The sequence below is a fragment of the Triticum urartu genome, chromosome 4 (genome assembly GCF_003073215.2).
Source record: "Triticum urartu cultivar G1812 chromosome 4, Tu2.1, whole genome shotgun sequence".
Taxonomy (NCBI): Eukaryota; Viridiplantae; Streptophyta; class Magnoliopsida; order Poales; family Poaceae; genus Triticum; species Triticum urartu.
In genome coordinates, this window is record NC_053025.1 from 406,287,289 (window position 1) to 406,300,866 (window position 13,578).

Genomic DNA, 13,578 nt, shown 5'->3' on the forward strand with positions numbered 1-13,578 from the left:
GGAATATAGAAGTATCTGTATAATTTCAAAGCTTAATACAAAGGAATTAAGATTTCCAAATCGGGGGATCGGAAGCAGAGGCTCTAATCAAAAGACAAGTAAGTTGAATAGACGTAGATCGACAACCAATCAATGTTTGATTTGCCGAGAACCAGCTCATGTCCAGAGTGACGTCTGATCCGGAAGGATAAATTCTAGGGAACAACCGATGATTGTGTGCATTCACAACCATATTGAATCAAATGTTCAAAATGACGATGACAAAGGATACTAATGAATATCGCCAGACATATGGAAAGTATCCATGATGCAAGCAGACAAGTATTTGCATATCAATAGTTAGCAGTGGATTATCGGAAGACCGGATGGTATTTCGAAGACTTTTGTGAACCATGTGAACAACTAGGGATGAACGAATCCTCAATAAGCATGGGAATTAACCGTAGATGTATTCAAACAGAAATGGAGCTGTAAGGTAGCAGGCACAATGGATTCTCGGGATATTGGAATATTTAAGGGAATCTTGTAATAACAAGAGAAACAGGAATGAATGTATGAATGGTGAGTGTATTTAATTATCCATAAGGATATAATGGTGGTAGGGAATTGCAAAGCCGATGAGCTCGGGAGAACATCGAAGAGTCTCTTCATAATCTTCTGGTACACCAAGAGACCATCTGGAATGAGGGGCTCTCCGGGAGGAAGTAGTTACGAGAACCTAAGGTTAGAGTTAGCGAAACCTTTAACCCGAATTGAAGAGAGGTCAGATTCCCAGAGTAAAGACGAAGAATTAAAGATCCTAACACTACCCATTTGCGATGTGGGCCCATAAGCTACAGAACAATGTTAGTAAAAGTTTTCCAAAGACTAGACTCAACTTCGGCCAAGGAGTTGGAAAGTAGGCTACGTACAGGCAGTTGGCTCTGATACCAACTTGTGACGCCCCCGATTCAATCGTACACTAATCATACACGCAAATGTGTACGATCAAGATCAGGGACTCACGGGAAGATATCACAACACAACTCTAGACGCAAATTAAAATAATACAAGCTTTGTATTACAATCCAGGGGCCTCGAGGGCTTGAGTACATAAGCTCGAATACAAACGAGTCAGTGGAAGCAACAATATCTGAGTATAGACATAAGTTAAACAAGTTTTCCTTAAGAAGGCTAGCACAAATGCAGCAACGATCGAAAAGGCAAGGCCTCATGTCTAGGAGCCTCCTAAGTACTCCTCGTCGGCGGCGGCCTCCACGTAGTAGTACACCCTTGGTGTAGTAGTAGTCGTCGTTGAAGGTGATATCTGGCTCTTGGGTTCCACCATCTGGTTGCAGCATTCGAGAAGAATGGAAAGAGGTGGAAAAAGGGTAGCAAAGCAACCGTGAGTACTCATCCAAAGTACTCGCAAGCAAGGATCTACACTACATATGCATCGGTATCAATGAAATGGGTAGTATCTGTGGACTGAACTATAGAATGCCAGAAGAGAAGGGAAAAGCCTAGCCTATCAAAGACTAGCATCTTCAAGCAGATCCAAGCATCTTGCGTCATCAGAAGAGATAAGAGTGGCATATTATACTATTAGTAAGTATGTTGTAACCTCGCCCAGAGATCACTTCCTTGACTCCCTGCGAGAAAACAATCCCGGAGCCATCATTTCCATTACATGCATCAACATCAAGTTCTAGTTGTATCGATCGGGATACAACTCCGAGCTTCCATTACTGTGGAAACGGCTATTCGAATAGATAGAATTCTTCCATGCAGGGGTGCACCAACTTACCCAACACACTCGATCAACTCCGGCCGAACACACCATCAGGTCCTGACCGCCCTCGGCTGATCAACACACCTAAGTCCTACCTAGGCTCGTCAGAGAGGCCAGCAAGCCGGTCTAAATCCTAAGCATGCAGGGGTCTTGGGCCCATCGCCCTTTGCACTCCTACACATTGCGTACGAAGTCGGTGAGAAGACCTAGCTACCTCCTTAAAAAGGCAGGTGCTTACGCAGTCCAACCCGACGCGCGCTGCTCCATCACTGACGTCCGTTGAGCTTTCGGCTAATACATAGGACGCAAAGTGCTCATACTTACTCCCGCGTGGTGGTTAGTGCAAAAAAGGCCAGAGGCCTACTCGGATCAAATATCCAAATCGTTAGTGTCTTGGTAGTGTGCGGTAACGATCAATGATCCATGATATGTTGTCCCGTTGCCCCATCTCACGGACTTGCGGCAAGGACTAAGAATGCCCAACCGCAACGCGTGGGAAACTTGTGGGTATCCTCCAGATCAACCCGACTTCACATCACTCATGGGTACCCCTCGGGGCCGACCTGATGTCATCATGGTTCTATGGTAAGTCAAAGTAACCATGTGTTTAAAACAACAAGGGGGAACCTGAGGAATCACCCTTGATGGATTCCCACTTGATGTAACCATCAAGGTGGACTTGAAGGAATCACCCTCGTTGGTCCACACTTGAGGGGTTGCACGACAGAGTCATTTTTGGCAGTGGTAAGGGAGGAATCACCCTTGATGACCACGGCCGAATAGCTACACTACAGGGTTAACATCAGAAGTGCTGACGAGGTATCACCCTTAGCACTCGATAGTAACTCTATAGAATCGTACAACTAAGGGGGTGATGTGCGGTGTAGGGGCCTGGACATCGATCACGTTGATCGAGTCATTGAACATAAAGCGGGGCAACTGGGACAAGGTGGGGGTCACTGATGGATCTCTAACCAGCCTATACTAAGCAGTTTAGAATAAGCAGGTAACAAAAACAGGCTATGCATCAGAGTAGGATCATACAGAATGCAGTAGCAGTTCTAATGCAAGCATGAGAGGGAAGGAAATGGGCGATATTGGAATGATCAAACAAGGGTTTTCTTGCCTGGAAGCTCGGCAGACAGATACAGATCTTCAAAGGTGAAGTAGTCGACCACTGGTTCAACCGCGGTCTCGTGGTCTACCAAAAAGAAGTAACGGAGAGGGAACACAATAAATAACAGAGCAATCAAAGCATCATAAAGCATAACAAGTCAATGCGCGGTGTTAGGGGTGACCTAACGCAGTACTACGCGATACTAGCGAAGGGGGGGAAACATTCGAGAATTCTTTCCCGAGGTTTGGCATTTTCGGACAAACGAACCAGAGGGGGCGGTTGCAGGTTCGCTATGCTAGGGACGTGTGGCAGACGAACAGACTGCGTATTCGGATTCGTTACATTTTTCTGAGCAACTTTGATATATAAAATATTTTCATTGGAGTTATGTTTTATTTTATATGATTTTTCAAAGTTTTAAGATTTTCTAGATTATTATTAATTCAAAAATAAAAGGCAAAATGTAGGTGTACCCAGGTGTTTCCTAGCCTAGTGTAAGATAGTGGGCCAAGGGTTGGGTTGACCCAGTTAATTTGACTGGTCAACAGAGGGTTTGTGGCCCGCATGTAATAGGCACATTAGCTAACTACTAGGGATTAAACTAACAAGGACCCACATGTCATCTATACATGGACTAATCTAACCACTAACTATTATCTAGTCTAAACGGGGCTAGCCCCAGCGACAATGGCTCAAGGCGGACTCACACACGACCATTGTACATATGTACAGGGGCCTTGACGGCCAGTGGCGGATCCAGGATTTGAAGTTATCTGGGGCGGACTTTTAAAGGAAACAAATTAAAAACAAAGCCATGATACATCAAATAAGACAATCAAAAAAATTAATTGTCCAATAGTCTGCATTTAGGAAACACGGTCAACACGATGAATTGTTCAATATAGTCTCATTCAAAGAACAAGGCAAAAATTATATACTACTTCCTCCGATCAAATTTGAACTAAACCATTACACTTATTTTGGGACGTAAGGAGTACAAACAATCGTATAATGTCTAACTTGGACTCCTCTTGGCTGAATCTTAACATCGAATTGTAGTTAATATCAATATTCAACTTTTAAGAATTAGGTCTACGTGACAACATGTTGGGAATATGACTACCATGTTGGAAATATGCCCTAGAGGCAATAATAAATTGGTTATTATTATATTTCCTTGTTCATGATAATCGTTTATTATCCATGCTAGAATTGTATTGATAGGAAACTCAGATACATGTGTGGATACGTAGACAACACCATGTCCCTAGTAAGCCTCTAGTTGAATAGCTCGTTGATCAATAGATGGTTACGGTTTCCTGACCATGGACATTGGATGTCGTTGATAACGGGATCACATCATTAGGAGAATGATGTGATGGACAAGACCCAATCCTAAGCCTGGCACAAAGAAAGTGTAGTTCGTATGCTAAAGCTTTTCTAATGTCAAGTATCATTTCCTTAGACCATGAGATTGTGCAACTCCCGGATACCGTAGGAGTGCTTTGGGTGTGCCAAACGTCACAACGTAACTGGGTGGCTATAAAGGTACACTACAGGTATCTCCGAAAGTGTCTGTTGGGTTGGCACGAATCGAGACTGGGATTTGTCACTCCGTGTAAATGGAGAGGTATCTCTGGGCCCACTCGGTAGGACATCATCATAATGTGCACAATGTGATCAAGGAGTTGATCACGGGATGATGTGTTATGAAACGAGTAAAAGAGACTTGCCGGTAACGAGATTGAACAAGGTATCGGGATACCGACGATCGAATCTCGGGCAAGTATCGTACTGCTAGACAAAGGGAATTGTATACGGGATTGATTAAGTCCTTGACATCGTCGTTCATCCGATGAGATCATCATGGAGCATGTGGGAGCCAACATGGGTATCCAGATCCCGCTGTTGGTTATTGACCGGAGAGTTGTCTCGGTCATGTCTGCATGACTCCCGAACCCGTAGGGTCTACACACTTAAGGTTCGATGACGCTAGGGTTATAGGGAAAGTATGTACGCGGTTACCGAATGTTGTTTGGAGTCCCGGATGAGATCCTGGACATCACGAGGAGTTCCGGAATGGTCCGGAGGTATAGATTAATATATAGGAAGTATGGTTTTGGCCACCGGAAGTGTTCCGGGCATCACCGGTAGTGTACCGGGACCACCGGAGGGGTCCGGGGGTCCACCGGGTGGGGCCACCAGCCCCGGAGGCCTACATGGGCCAATAGTGGGAAGGGACCAGCCCCTAGGTGGCTGGGGTGCCTCCCACCAAGGCCCAAGGCGCCTCCAAGAGGGGAGGGGGGCAAACCGTAGGGCAGATGAGCCCTAAGGCCCACCTCAGGTGCGCCTCCCCCTCTCCCCCTTGTGGCCGCCACCCTAGATGGGATCTAGGGCTGCCCACACCCCTAGGGAGGAAACCCTAGGTGGGGGCGCAGCCCTCCCTCTCACCCTATATATAGTGGAGGCAAAGGGGTAGCACAACACATGAAGTTCCTCCCCTGTTGGCGCAGCCCTACCCCTCTCCCTCCTTGTCTCTCGTAGTGCTTGGCGAAGCCCTGCTGGAGTCCCGCGCTCCTCCACCACCACCACGCCGTCGTGCTGCTGCTGGATGGTGTCTTCCCCAACCTCTCCTTCTCCCCTTGCTGGATCAAGGCGTAGGAGACGTCACCGGGTTGTACGTGTGTTGAACGCGGAGGTGCTGTCCGTTCGGCACTAGGATCATCAGTGATTTGGATCACGACGAGTACGACTCCATCAACCCCGTTCACTTGAACGCTTCCGCTTAGAGATCTACAAGGGTATGTAGATGCACTCTCTCTCCCTCGTTGCTAGATGACTCCATAGATTGATCTTGGTGATGCGTAGAAAATTTTAAATTTCTGCTACGTTCCACATCAGTGGCATCATGAGCTAGGTCTATGCGTAGTTTCTATGCACGAGTAGAACACAAGTTGTTGTGGGCATCGATATTGTCAATTTACTTGCCGTTACTAGTCTTATCTTGATTCGGCGGCATCGTGGGATGAAGTGGCCCGGACCGACCTTACACGTACTCTTACGTGAGACTGGTTCCACCGACTGACATGCACTAGTTGCATAAGGTGGCTAGCGGGTGTCTGTCTCTCCCACTTTAGTCGGATCGGATTCGATGAAAAGGGTCCTCATGAAGGGTAAATAGAAATTGGCATATCACGTTGTGGTTTTGGCGTAGGTAAGAAACGTTCTTGCTAGAAACCTATAGCAGCCACGAAAAAACTTGCAACAACAATTAGAGGACGTGTAACTTGTTTTTGCAGCATATGCCTTGTGATGTGATATGGCCAAAAGGATGTGATGAATGATATATGTGATGTATGAGATTGATCATGTTCTTGTAATAGGAATCACGACTTGCATGTCGATGAGTATGACAACCGGCAGGAGCCATAGGAGTTGTCTTAATTTATTTATGACCTGCGTGTCAACATAAACGTCATGTAATTACTTTACTTTATTGCTAAAGCATTAGCCATAGTAGTAGAAGTAACAGATGACGAGACAACTTCAAGAAGACATGATGATGGAGATCATGGTGTCATGCCGGTGACAACGATGATCATGGAGCCCCGAAGATGGAGATCAAAAGGAGCAAAATGATATTGGCCATATCATGTCACTATTTGATTGCATGTGATGTTTATCATGTTTTACATCTTATTTTCTTAGAATGACGGTAGCTTAAATAAGATGATCCCTCACTAAAATTTCAAGAAAGTGTTCCCCCTAACTGTGCACCGTTGCGAAGGTTCGTTGTTTCGAAGCACCACGTGATGATCGGGTGTGATAGATTCTAACGTTCGAATACAATGGGTGTAAGCCATATTTACACACGCAATACACTTAGGTTGACTTGACGAGCCTAGCATGTACAGACATGGCCTCGGAACACGGAAGACCGAAAGGTCGAGCATGAGTCGTATAGAAGATACAATCAACATGAGATGTTCACCGTTGATGACTAGTCCGTCTCACGTGATGATCGGACACGGCCTAGTCGATTCGGATCATGTTTCACTTAGATGACTAGAGGGATGTCTATCTGAGTGGGAGTTCATTAAATAATTTGATTAGATGAACTCAATTATCATGAACATAGTCTAAATTGTCTTTGCAAATATGTTGTAGATAAATAGCTCATGTTGTAGCTCCCTATTTCAATACGTTCCTAGAGAAAGATTAAGTTGAAAGATATTGTAAGCAATGATGCGGACTGGGTCCGTAGTCCGAGGAGTGTCCTCACTGCTACACGGAAGGCTTACGTCTTTGATGCACCGCTCAATGTGCAAACCCCTACAACATCGTCTATGGATGTTGTGAACACCTGACAGACACATCCTGATGACTACTTGATAGTTTAGTGCACCATACTTTATGGCTTAGAATCGGGATTCCAATGATGTTTTGAACACCATAGAACATATGAGATGTTCCAAGAGCTGAAATTGGGATTTCAGGCTCATGCCCGTGTTGAGAGGTGTGAGACCTCTGACAAGTTCTTTTGCCAACAAGATGGAGGAGAATAGCTCAGCTAGTGAGCATGTGCTCAGAATGTCTGGGTGCTACAATCACTTAAATAAAGTGGGAGTTAAACTTCCAGATAAGATAGTGATTTATAGAGTTCTCTAGCCACTATCACTAAGCTACTAGATCTTCGTGATGAACTATGACATGCAAGGGATGGAGTTGATCCCGGAGCTGTTCGCGGTGCTTAAGACCGCAAAAGGTAGAAATCAAGAAGGAGCATCAAGTGTTGATGGTTTAGCAAGACCACTGGTTTCAAGAAGGGCAAGGGCTAGAAGGGAAACTTCATGGATGGCAAACAAGTTGCCGCTCCAGTGAAGGAACCCAAGGTTGAACCCAAACCCAAGACTAAGTGCTTCTATTGTAAGGGGAATGGTCATTGGTAGCGGAATTACCCCAAATGCATGGTAGATAAGAAGGCTGGCAACTTCAACAAAGTATATACGTGTTATTAATGTGTACCTTACTAGTACTCCTGGTAGCACCTGGGTATTGGATACCGGTTCAGGGCTATTATTGGTGACTTGAAGCAAAAGCAACGGACTAAACGGAGACTGGCTAAGGGCGAGGTGACCATGTGTGTTGGAAGTGTTTCCAAAGTTGATGAGATCACCATCGCATGCTCCATCTGCCTTCGGGATTAGTATTGAACCTAGATAAATGTTATCAGGTGTCTACATTGAGCATGAATATGATTAGATCATGTTCATTGCAATACGGTCATTCATTTAAGTTAGAGAATAATGGTTATTCTGTTTACATAAATGATACCTTTCATGGTCATGCACCCTATGTGAATGGTTCATTGAATCTCGGTCGTGGTAATACACATGTTCACGCCAAAATATGTAGAGTTAATAATGATAGTACCACTTTCTCGTGGCACTGCTGCTTAGGTCATATCAGGATGACTAAGACCCCGTTCTCAGGTACAATGAAACGGGCAAGTGACTTGTTGGAAATCATGCATGCTGATGCGTGTGATCCAATGAGAATTGAAGCGTGCGGTGGATATCGCTATTTTCTCATCTTCACTGATGATTTGAGTAGATATAGGTATATTTACTTAATGAAGCACAAGTCTGAAACGTTTGAAAAGTTCAAGCGATTTCAGAGTGAAGTTAAGAATCATCATAACAATAAGATCATGTTCCTACGATCTGATCAAAAGGGGATTTTCTGAGTTGTGAGTTTGGCAATCACTTAAGACAATTGTGGAATTGTTTCACAGTTGAAGCCACCTGGAACACCACTGGGTTATGGTGTGTCCGGACGTCGTAATCGAACCTTATGAGATATGGTGCGATCTATGATGTCTTTTACCGATCTACCGTTTTCATTTTGAGGATATGCATTAGAGACAGTTGCATTCACTTTAGATAGGACACCATCTAAGTCCGTTGAGATGACGTCATATGAACATTGGTTGGAAAGAAACCAAAGTTGTCGTTTCTTAATGTTTGGGGCTGCGATGCTTAAGGCTTCAGCCGGAGAAGCTCGAACCCAAAGCGGACAAACACATCTTCATAGGATACCCAAAGGTGATAGTTGGGTACACCTTCTATCTCAGATCCGAGGGCAAATTGTTTGTCGCTAAGAACGGGTCCTTTCTCGAGAAGGAGTTTCTCTCGAAAGAATTGAGTGGGAGGAAGATAGAACTTGATGAGGTTGTCGAACCTTTACTTCAACCAGAGAGTGATGCAACATAGAAAGATGTTTTCTGTGGCGCCTACGTCTGTTGAATAGGAAGTTAATGATAGTGATCATGAAGCTTCAGATCAAGTTGCTATCGAACCTCGTAGGTCGACAAGGATATGTACTACTCCTAAGTGGTACGGTAATCATGTCTTAGATATCATGTTGTTAGACAACAATGAACCTACGAGCTATGGAGAAGCGATGGTGGGCCCGTATTCCGACAAATGGTTAGAAGCCATGAAATCCGAGATAGGATCCATGTATGGACTTTGGTGGACTTGCCCGTTGATCGGCAAGCCATCGAGATAAATGGATCTTTAAGAAGAAGACGGACGTGGGCGGTAATGTTACCTTCTATGAAGCTCGACTTGTGGGAAAGAGTCTTTTCACAAGTTCAAGGAGTTGACTACGATGAGAATTTCTCACCCATAGCGATGCTTAAGTCCATCGGAATCATGTTAGCATTAGCTGTATTTTTCGATTATGAAATCTGAAAGATGGATGTCAAAACAAGTTTTCTTACCAGTTTTTGTAAGAAAAGGTTGTATGTGATACAATAAAAGGTTTTGTCGATCCTAAGGATGCTAAAAGGTATGCTGGCTCCAGCGATCCTTCTATGGACTAGAGCAAGCATCTCGGAATCGGAATATATGCTTTGATGGAGTGATCAAAGCTTTTAGGTTTATACAATGTTTGCTAGAAACTTGTATTTACAAGAAAGTGAGTGGGAGCACTACAACATTTCTGATAAGTATATGTGGATGACATATTGTTGATCCGAAATAATGTAGAATTTCTGGAAAGCATAAATGGTTGTTTGAAGAGTATTTTTTTTCAAAGGAAGACCTGGATAAAGCTGCTTACATACTGGGCATCAAGATCTATAGAGATAGATCAGGACGCCTGATGATACTTTCAAATAATGCACACCTTGACATGTTTTTGAAGGAGTTCAAAATAGATCAGTCAAAGAAGGGGTTCTTACCTGAGTTGTAAGGTGTGAAGTTGAGTAAGACTCAAAGATTGACCACGGCAGAAGAAAGAGGAAGGACGAAGGTCGTCCCCTATGCTCTTGTCATAGGCTCTATACGGTATGCCATGCTGAGTACCACACCTGATGTGTGCCTTGCCACATGTCTGGCAAGAGGGTACAAAGGTGATCTAGGAATGGATCACCAGATAGCGGTCAAAATTGTCCTTAGAGGAATAAGGAAATGTTTCTTGGTTATGGAGGCGATAAAGAGTTCGACATAAAGAGTTATGTCGATGCAAGCTTAACACCTATCCGGATAGCTCTGAGTAGAGATACCGGATACGTATAATGGAGCAACAATTTGGAATAGCTCCAAGTGGAACGTGGTAGCATCATCTACGATATGACACAAAGTTTTGCGAAGTACATAGGGATCTGAATATGGCGAGACCCGTTGACTACAACCTCTCTCATAAGCATAACATGATCAAACCTAGAACTCTTTGAGTGTTTATCACATAGTGATGTGAACTAGATCATTGAGTCTAGTAGACTCTTGGATGTTGGTCACATGGCAATGTGACCTGTGAGTGTTAATCACATGGCGATGTGAACTAGATTATTGACTCTAGTGCAAGTGGGAGACTGTTGGAAATATGCCCTAGAGGCAATAATAAATTGGTTATTATTATATTTCCTTGTTCATGATAATCGTTTATTATCCATGCTAGAATTGTATTGATAGGAAACTCAGATACATGTGTGGATACATAGACAACACCATGTCCCTAGTAAGCCTCTAGTTGAGTAGCTCGTTGATCAATAGATGGTTACGGTTTCCTGACCATGGACATTGGATGTCGTTGATAACGGGATCACATCATTAGGAGAATGATGTGATGGACAAGACCCAATCCTAAGCATAGCACAAAGATCGTGTAGTTCGTATGCTAAAGCTTTTCTAATGTCAAGTATCATTTCCTTAGACCATGAGATTGTGCAACTCCCGGATACTGTAGGAGTGCTTCGGGTGTGCCAAACGTCACAAGGTAACTGGGTGGCTATAAAGTTACACTACAGGTATCTCCGAAAGTGTCTGTTGGGTTGGCACGAATCGAGACTGGGATTTGTCACTCTGTGTAAACGGAGAGGTATCTCTGGGCCCACTCGGTAGGACATCATCATAATGTGCACAATGTGATCAAGGAGTTGATCACGGGATGATGTGTTACGAAACGAGTAAAAGAGACTTGCCGGTAACGAGATTGAACAAGGTATCGGGATACCGACGATCGAATCTCGGGCAAGTATCGTACCGCTAGACGAAGGGAATTGTATACGGGACTGATTAAGTCCTTGACATCGTGGTTCATCCGATGAGATCATCGTGGAGCATGTGGGAGCCAACATGGGTATCCAGATCCTGCTGTTGGTTATTGACCGGAGAGTTGTCTCGGTCATGTCTGCATGACTCCCGAACCCGTAGGGTCTACACACTTAAGGTTCGATGACGCTAGGGTTATAGGGAAAGTATGTACGCGGTTACCGAATGTTGTTCGGAGTCCCGGATGAGATCCCGGACGTCATGAGGAGTTCCAGAATGGTCCGGAGGTAAAGATTAATATATAGGAAGTATGGTTTTGGCCACCGGAAGTGTTCCGGGCATCACCGGTAGTGTACCGGGACCACCGGAGGGGTCCGGGGGTCCACCGGGTGGGGCCACCAGCCCCGGAGGCCTACATGGGCCAATAGTAGGAAGGGACCAGCCCCTAGGTGGGCTGGGGCGCCTCCCACCAAGGCCCAAGGCGCCTCCAAGAGGGGAGGGGGCAAACCCTAGGGCAGATGGGCCCTAAGGCCCACCTCAGGTGCGCCTCCCCTTCTCCCCCTTGTGGCCGCCACCCTAGATGGGATCTAGGGCTGCCGCCACCCCTATGGAGGAAACCCTAGGTGGGGGCGCAGCCCTCCCTCTCCCCCTATATATAGTGGAGGCAAAGGGGCAGCACAACACATGAAGTTCCTCCCCTGTTGGCGCAGCCCTACCCCTCTCCCTCCTTGTCTCTCGTAGTGCTTGGCGAAGCCCTGCTGGAGTCCCGCGCTCCTCCACCACCACCACGCTGTCGTGCTGTTGCTGGATGGAGTCTTCCCCAACCTCTCCTTCTCCCCTTGCTGGATCAAGGCGTAGGAGACGTCACCAGGCTGTACGTGTGTTGAACGCGGAGGTGCCGTCCATTCGGCACTAGGATCATCGGTGATTTGGGTCACGGCGAGTACGACTCCATCAACCCCATTCACTTGAACGCTTCCGCTTAGCAATCTACAAGGGTATGTTGATTCACTCTCTCTCCCTCATTGCTAGATGACTCCATAGATTGATCTTGCTGATGCGTAGAAAATTTTAAATTTCTGCTACGTTCCCCAACATACCAGGTATGACCCGCCCAAGAGGGGCCGGGTCAATCTTCCTGGTGGGTTATTAAAAGAAGCCCAGCGAATATACAAGGCCATGGGCTATTATAAAACTTGTAGTAGGCCCAAGCCCAGAGGCGGATTAAGGCCTGTAATTGTAAACCACCATGTATAGTTAAGACTTGTAAAGAAAGGCATGTAAAAGAAGTCACCGAGCCGGACACGTTGTATGAGCCGGACGGGACTCTGTAGGCCGCCAGACGTCTACCCGTGTATATAAGGGGATGACCCGGCGGCGGCTTAGGGCGAGGAACATCAAATCGAGAGCCAGGAATAGCGTATTCGTTCCCTGGTCATCGAAACCTAGCAATACCACATCAACTGGACTAGGCTTTACCTTCATCATAAGGGGCCGAACCAGTATAAACCTCTCGTGTCCTTTGTCCCGATCAACCCCTTTAAGCTTCATAGTTGTGATGGCTCCACGAATAAGTAATTTCACTAGGACATCTACCATGACAATTCCACGACAGTTGGTGCCCATAGTGGGGCCAGCGCATGGTGGATTTGAGTTCTTGAAGGGCAACTTCGAAGGGCTCAAGGGATACGCTGTGGGCCGAATGACCAAGGGTCGTCGCGGCAAGCTCTACATAGACGATGAAGGCTGGGGCCCCGACGCCGGCTCAATTGAGTACGGATACCGGGTCCCCTTCGGCGGAATCCACGTCTTCATCGGTCGGATCGGCGAGCCGAGCCCTGAGCCGGACATCTGCACCAACCTCGTCGAGACGGCTCAGCGCGCTAGATCCGCCCGGGCTCAACCTTCCATGAGGCGTGCCTTCGTGGGTTGCATCCATGGAGGGGAATTTTCTGAAGGATCGGTGGATGGTGGTGAGACGATCGTTTGTTCTGACGGTGAGTCATCCACAGGCAAAACAGATTCTTTGTATCAGTTACAAGACGGCGGGCTTGGGGGCTATTCCGATGGCAGCAGTATTCTGGACCCCACTGAGCCGCCGAATCGAGCCCGAGTCTTCATGGCTGGCACTC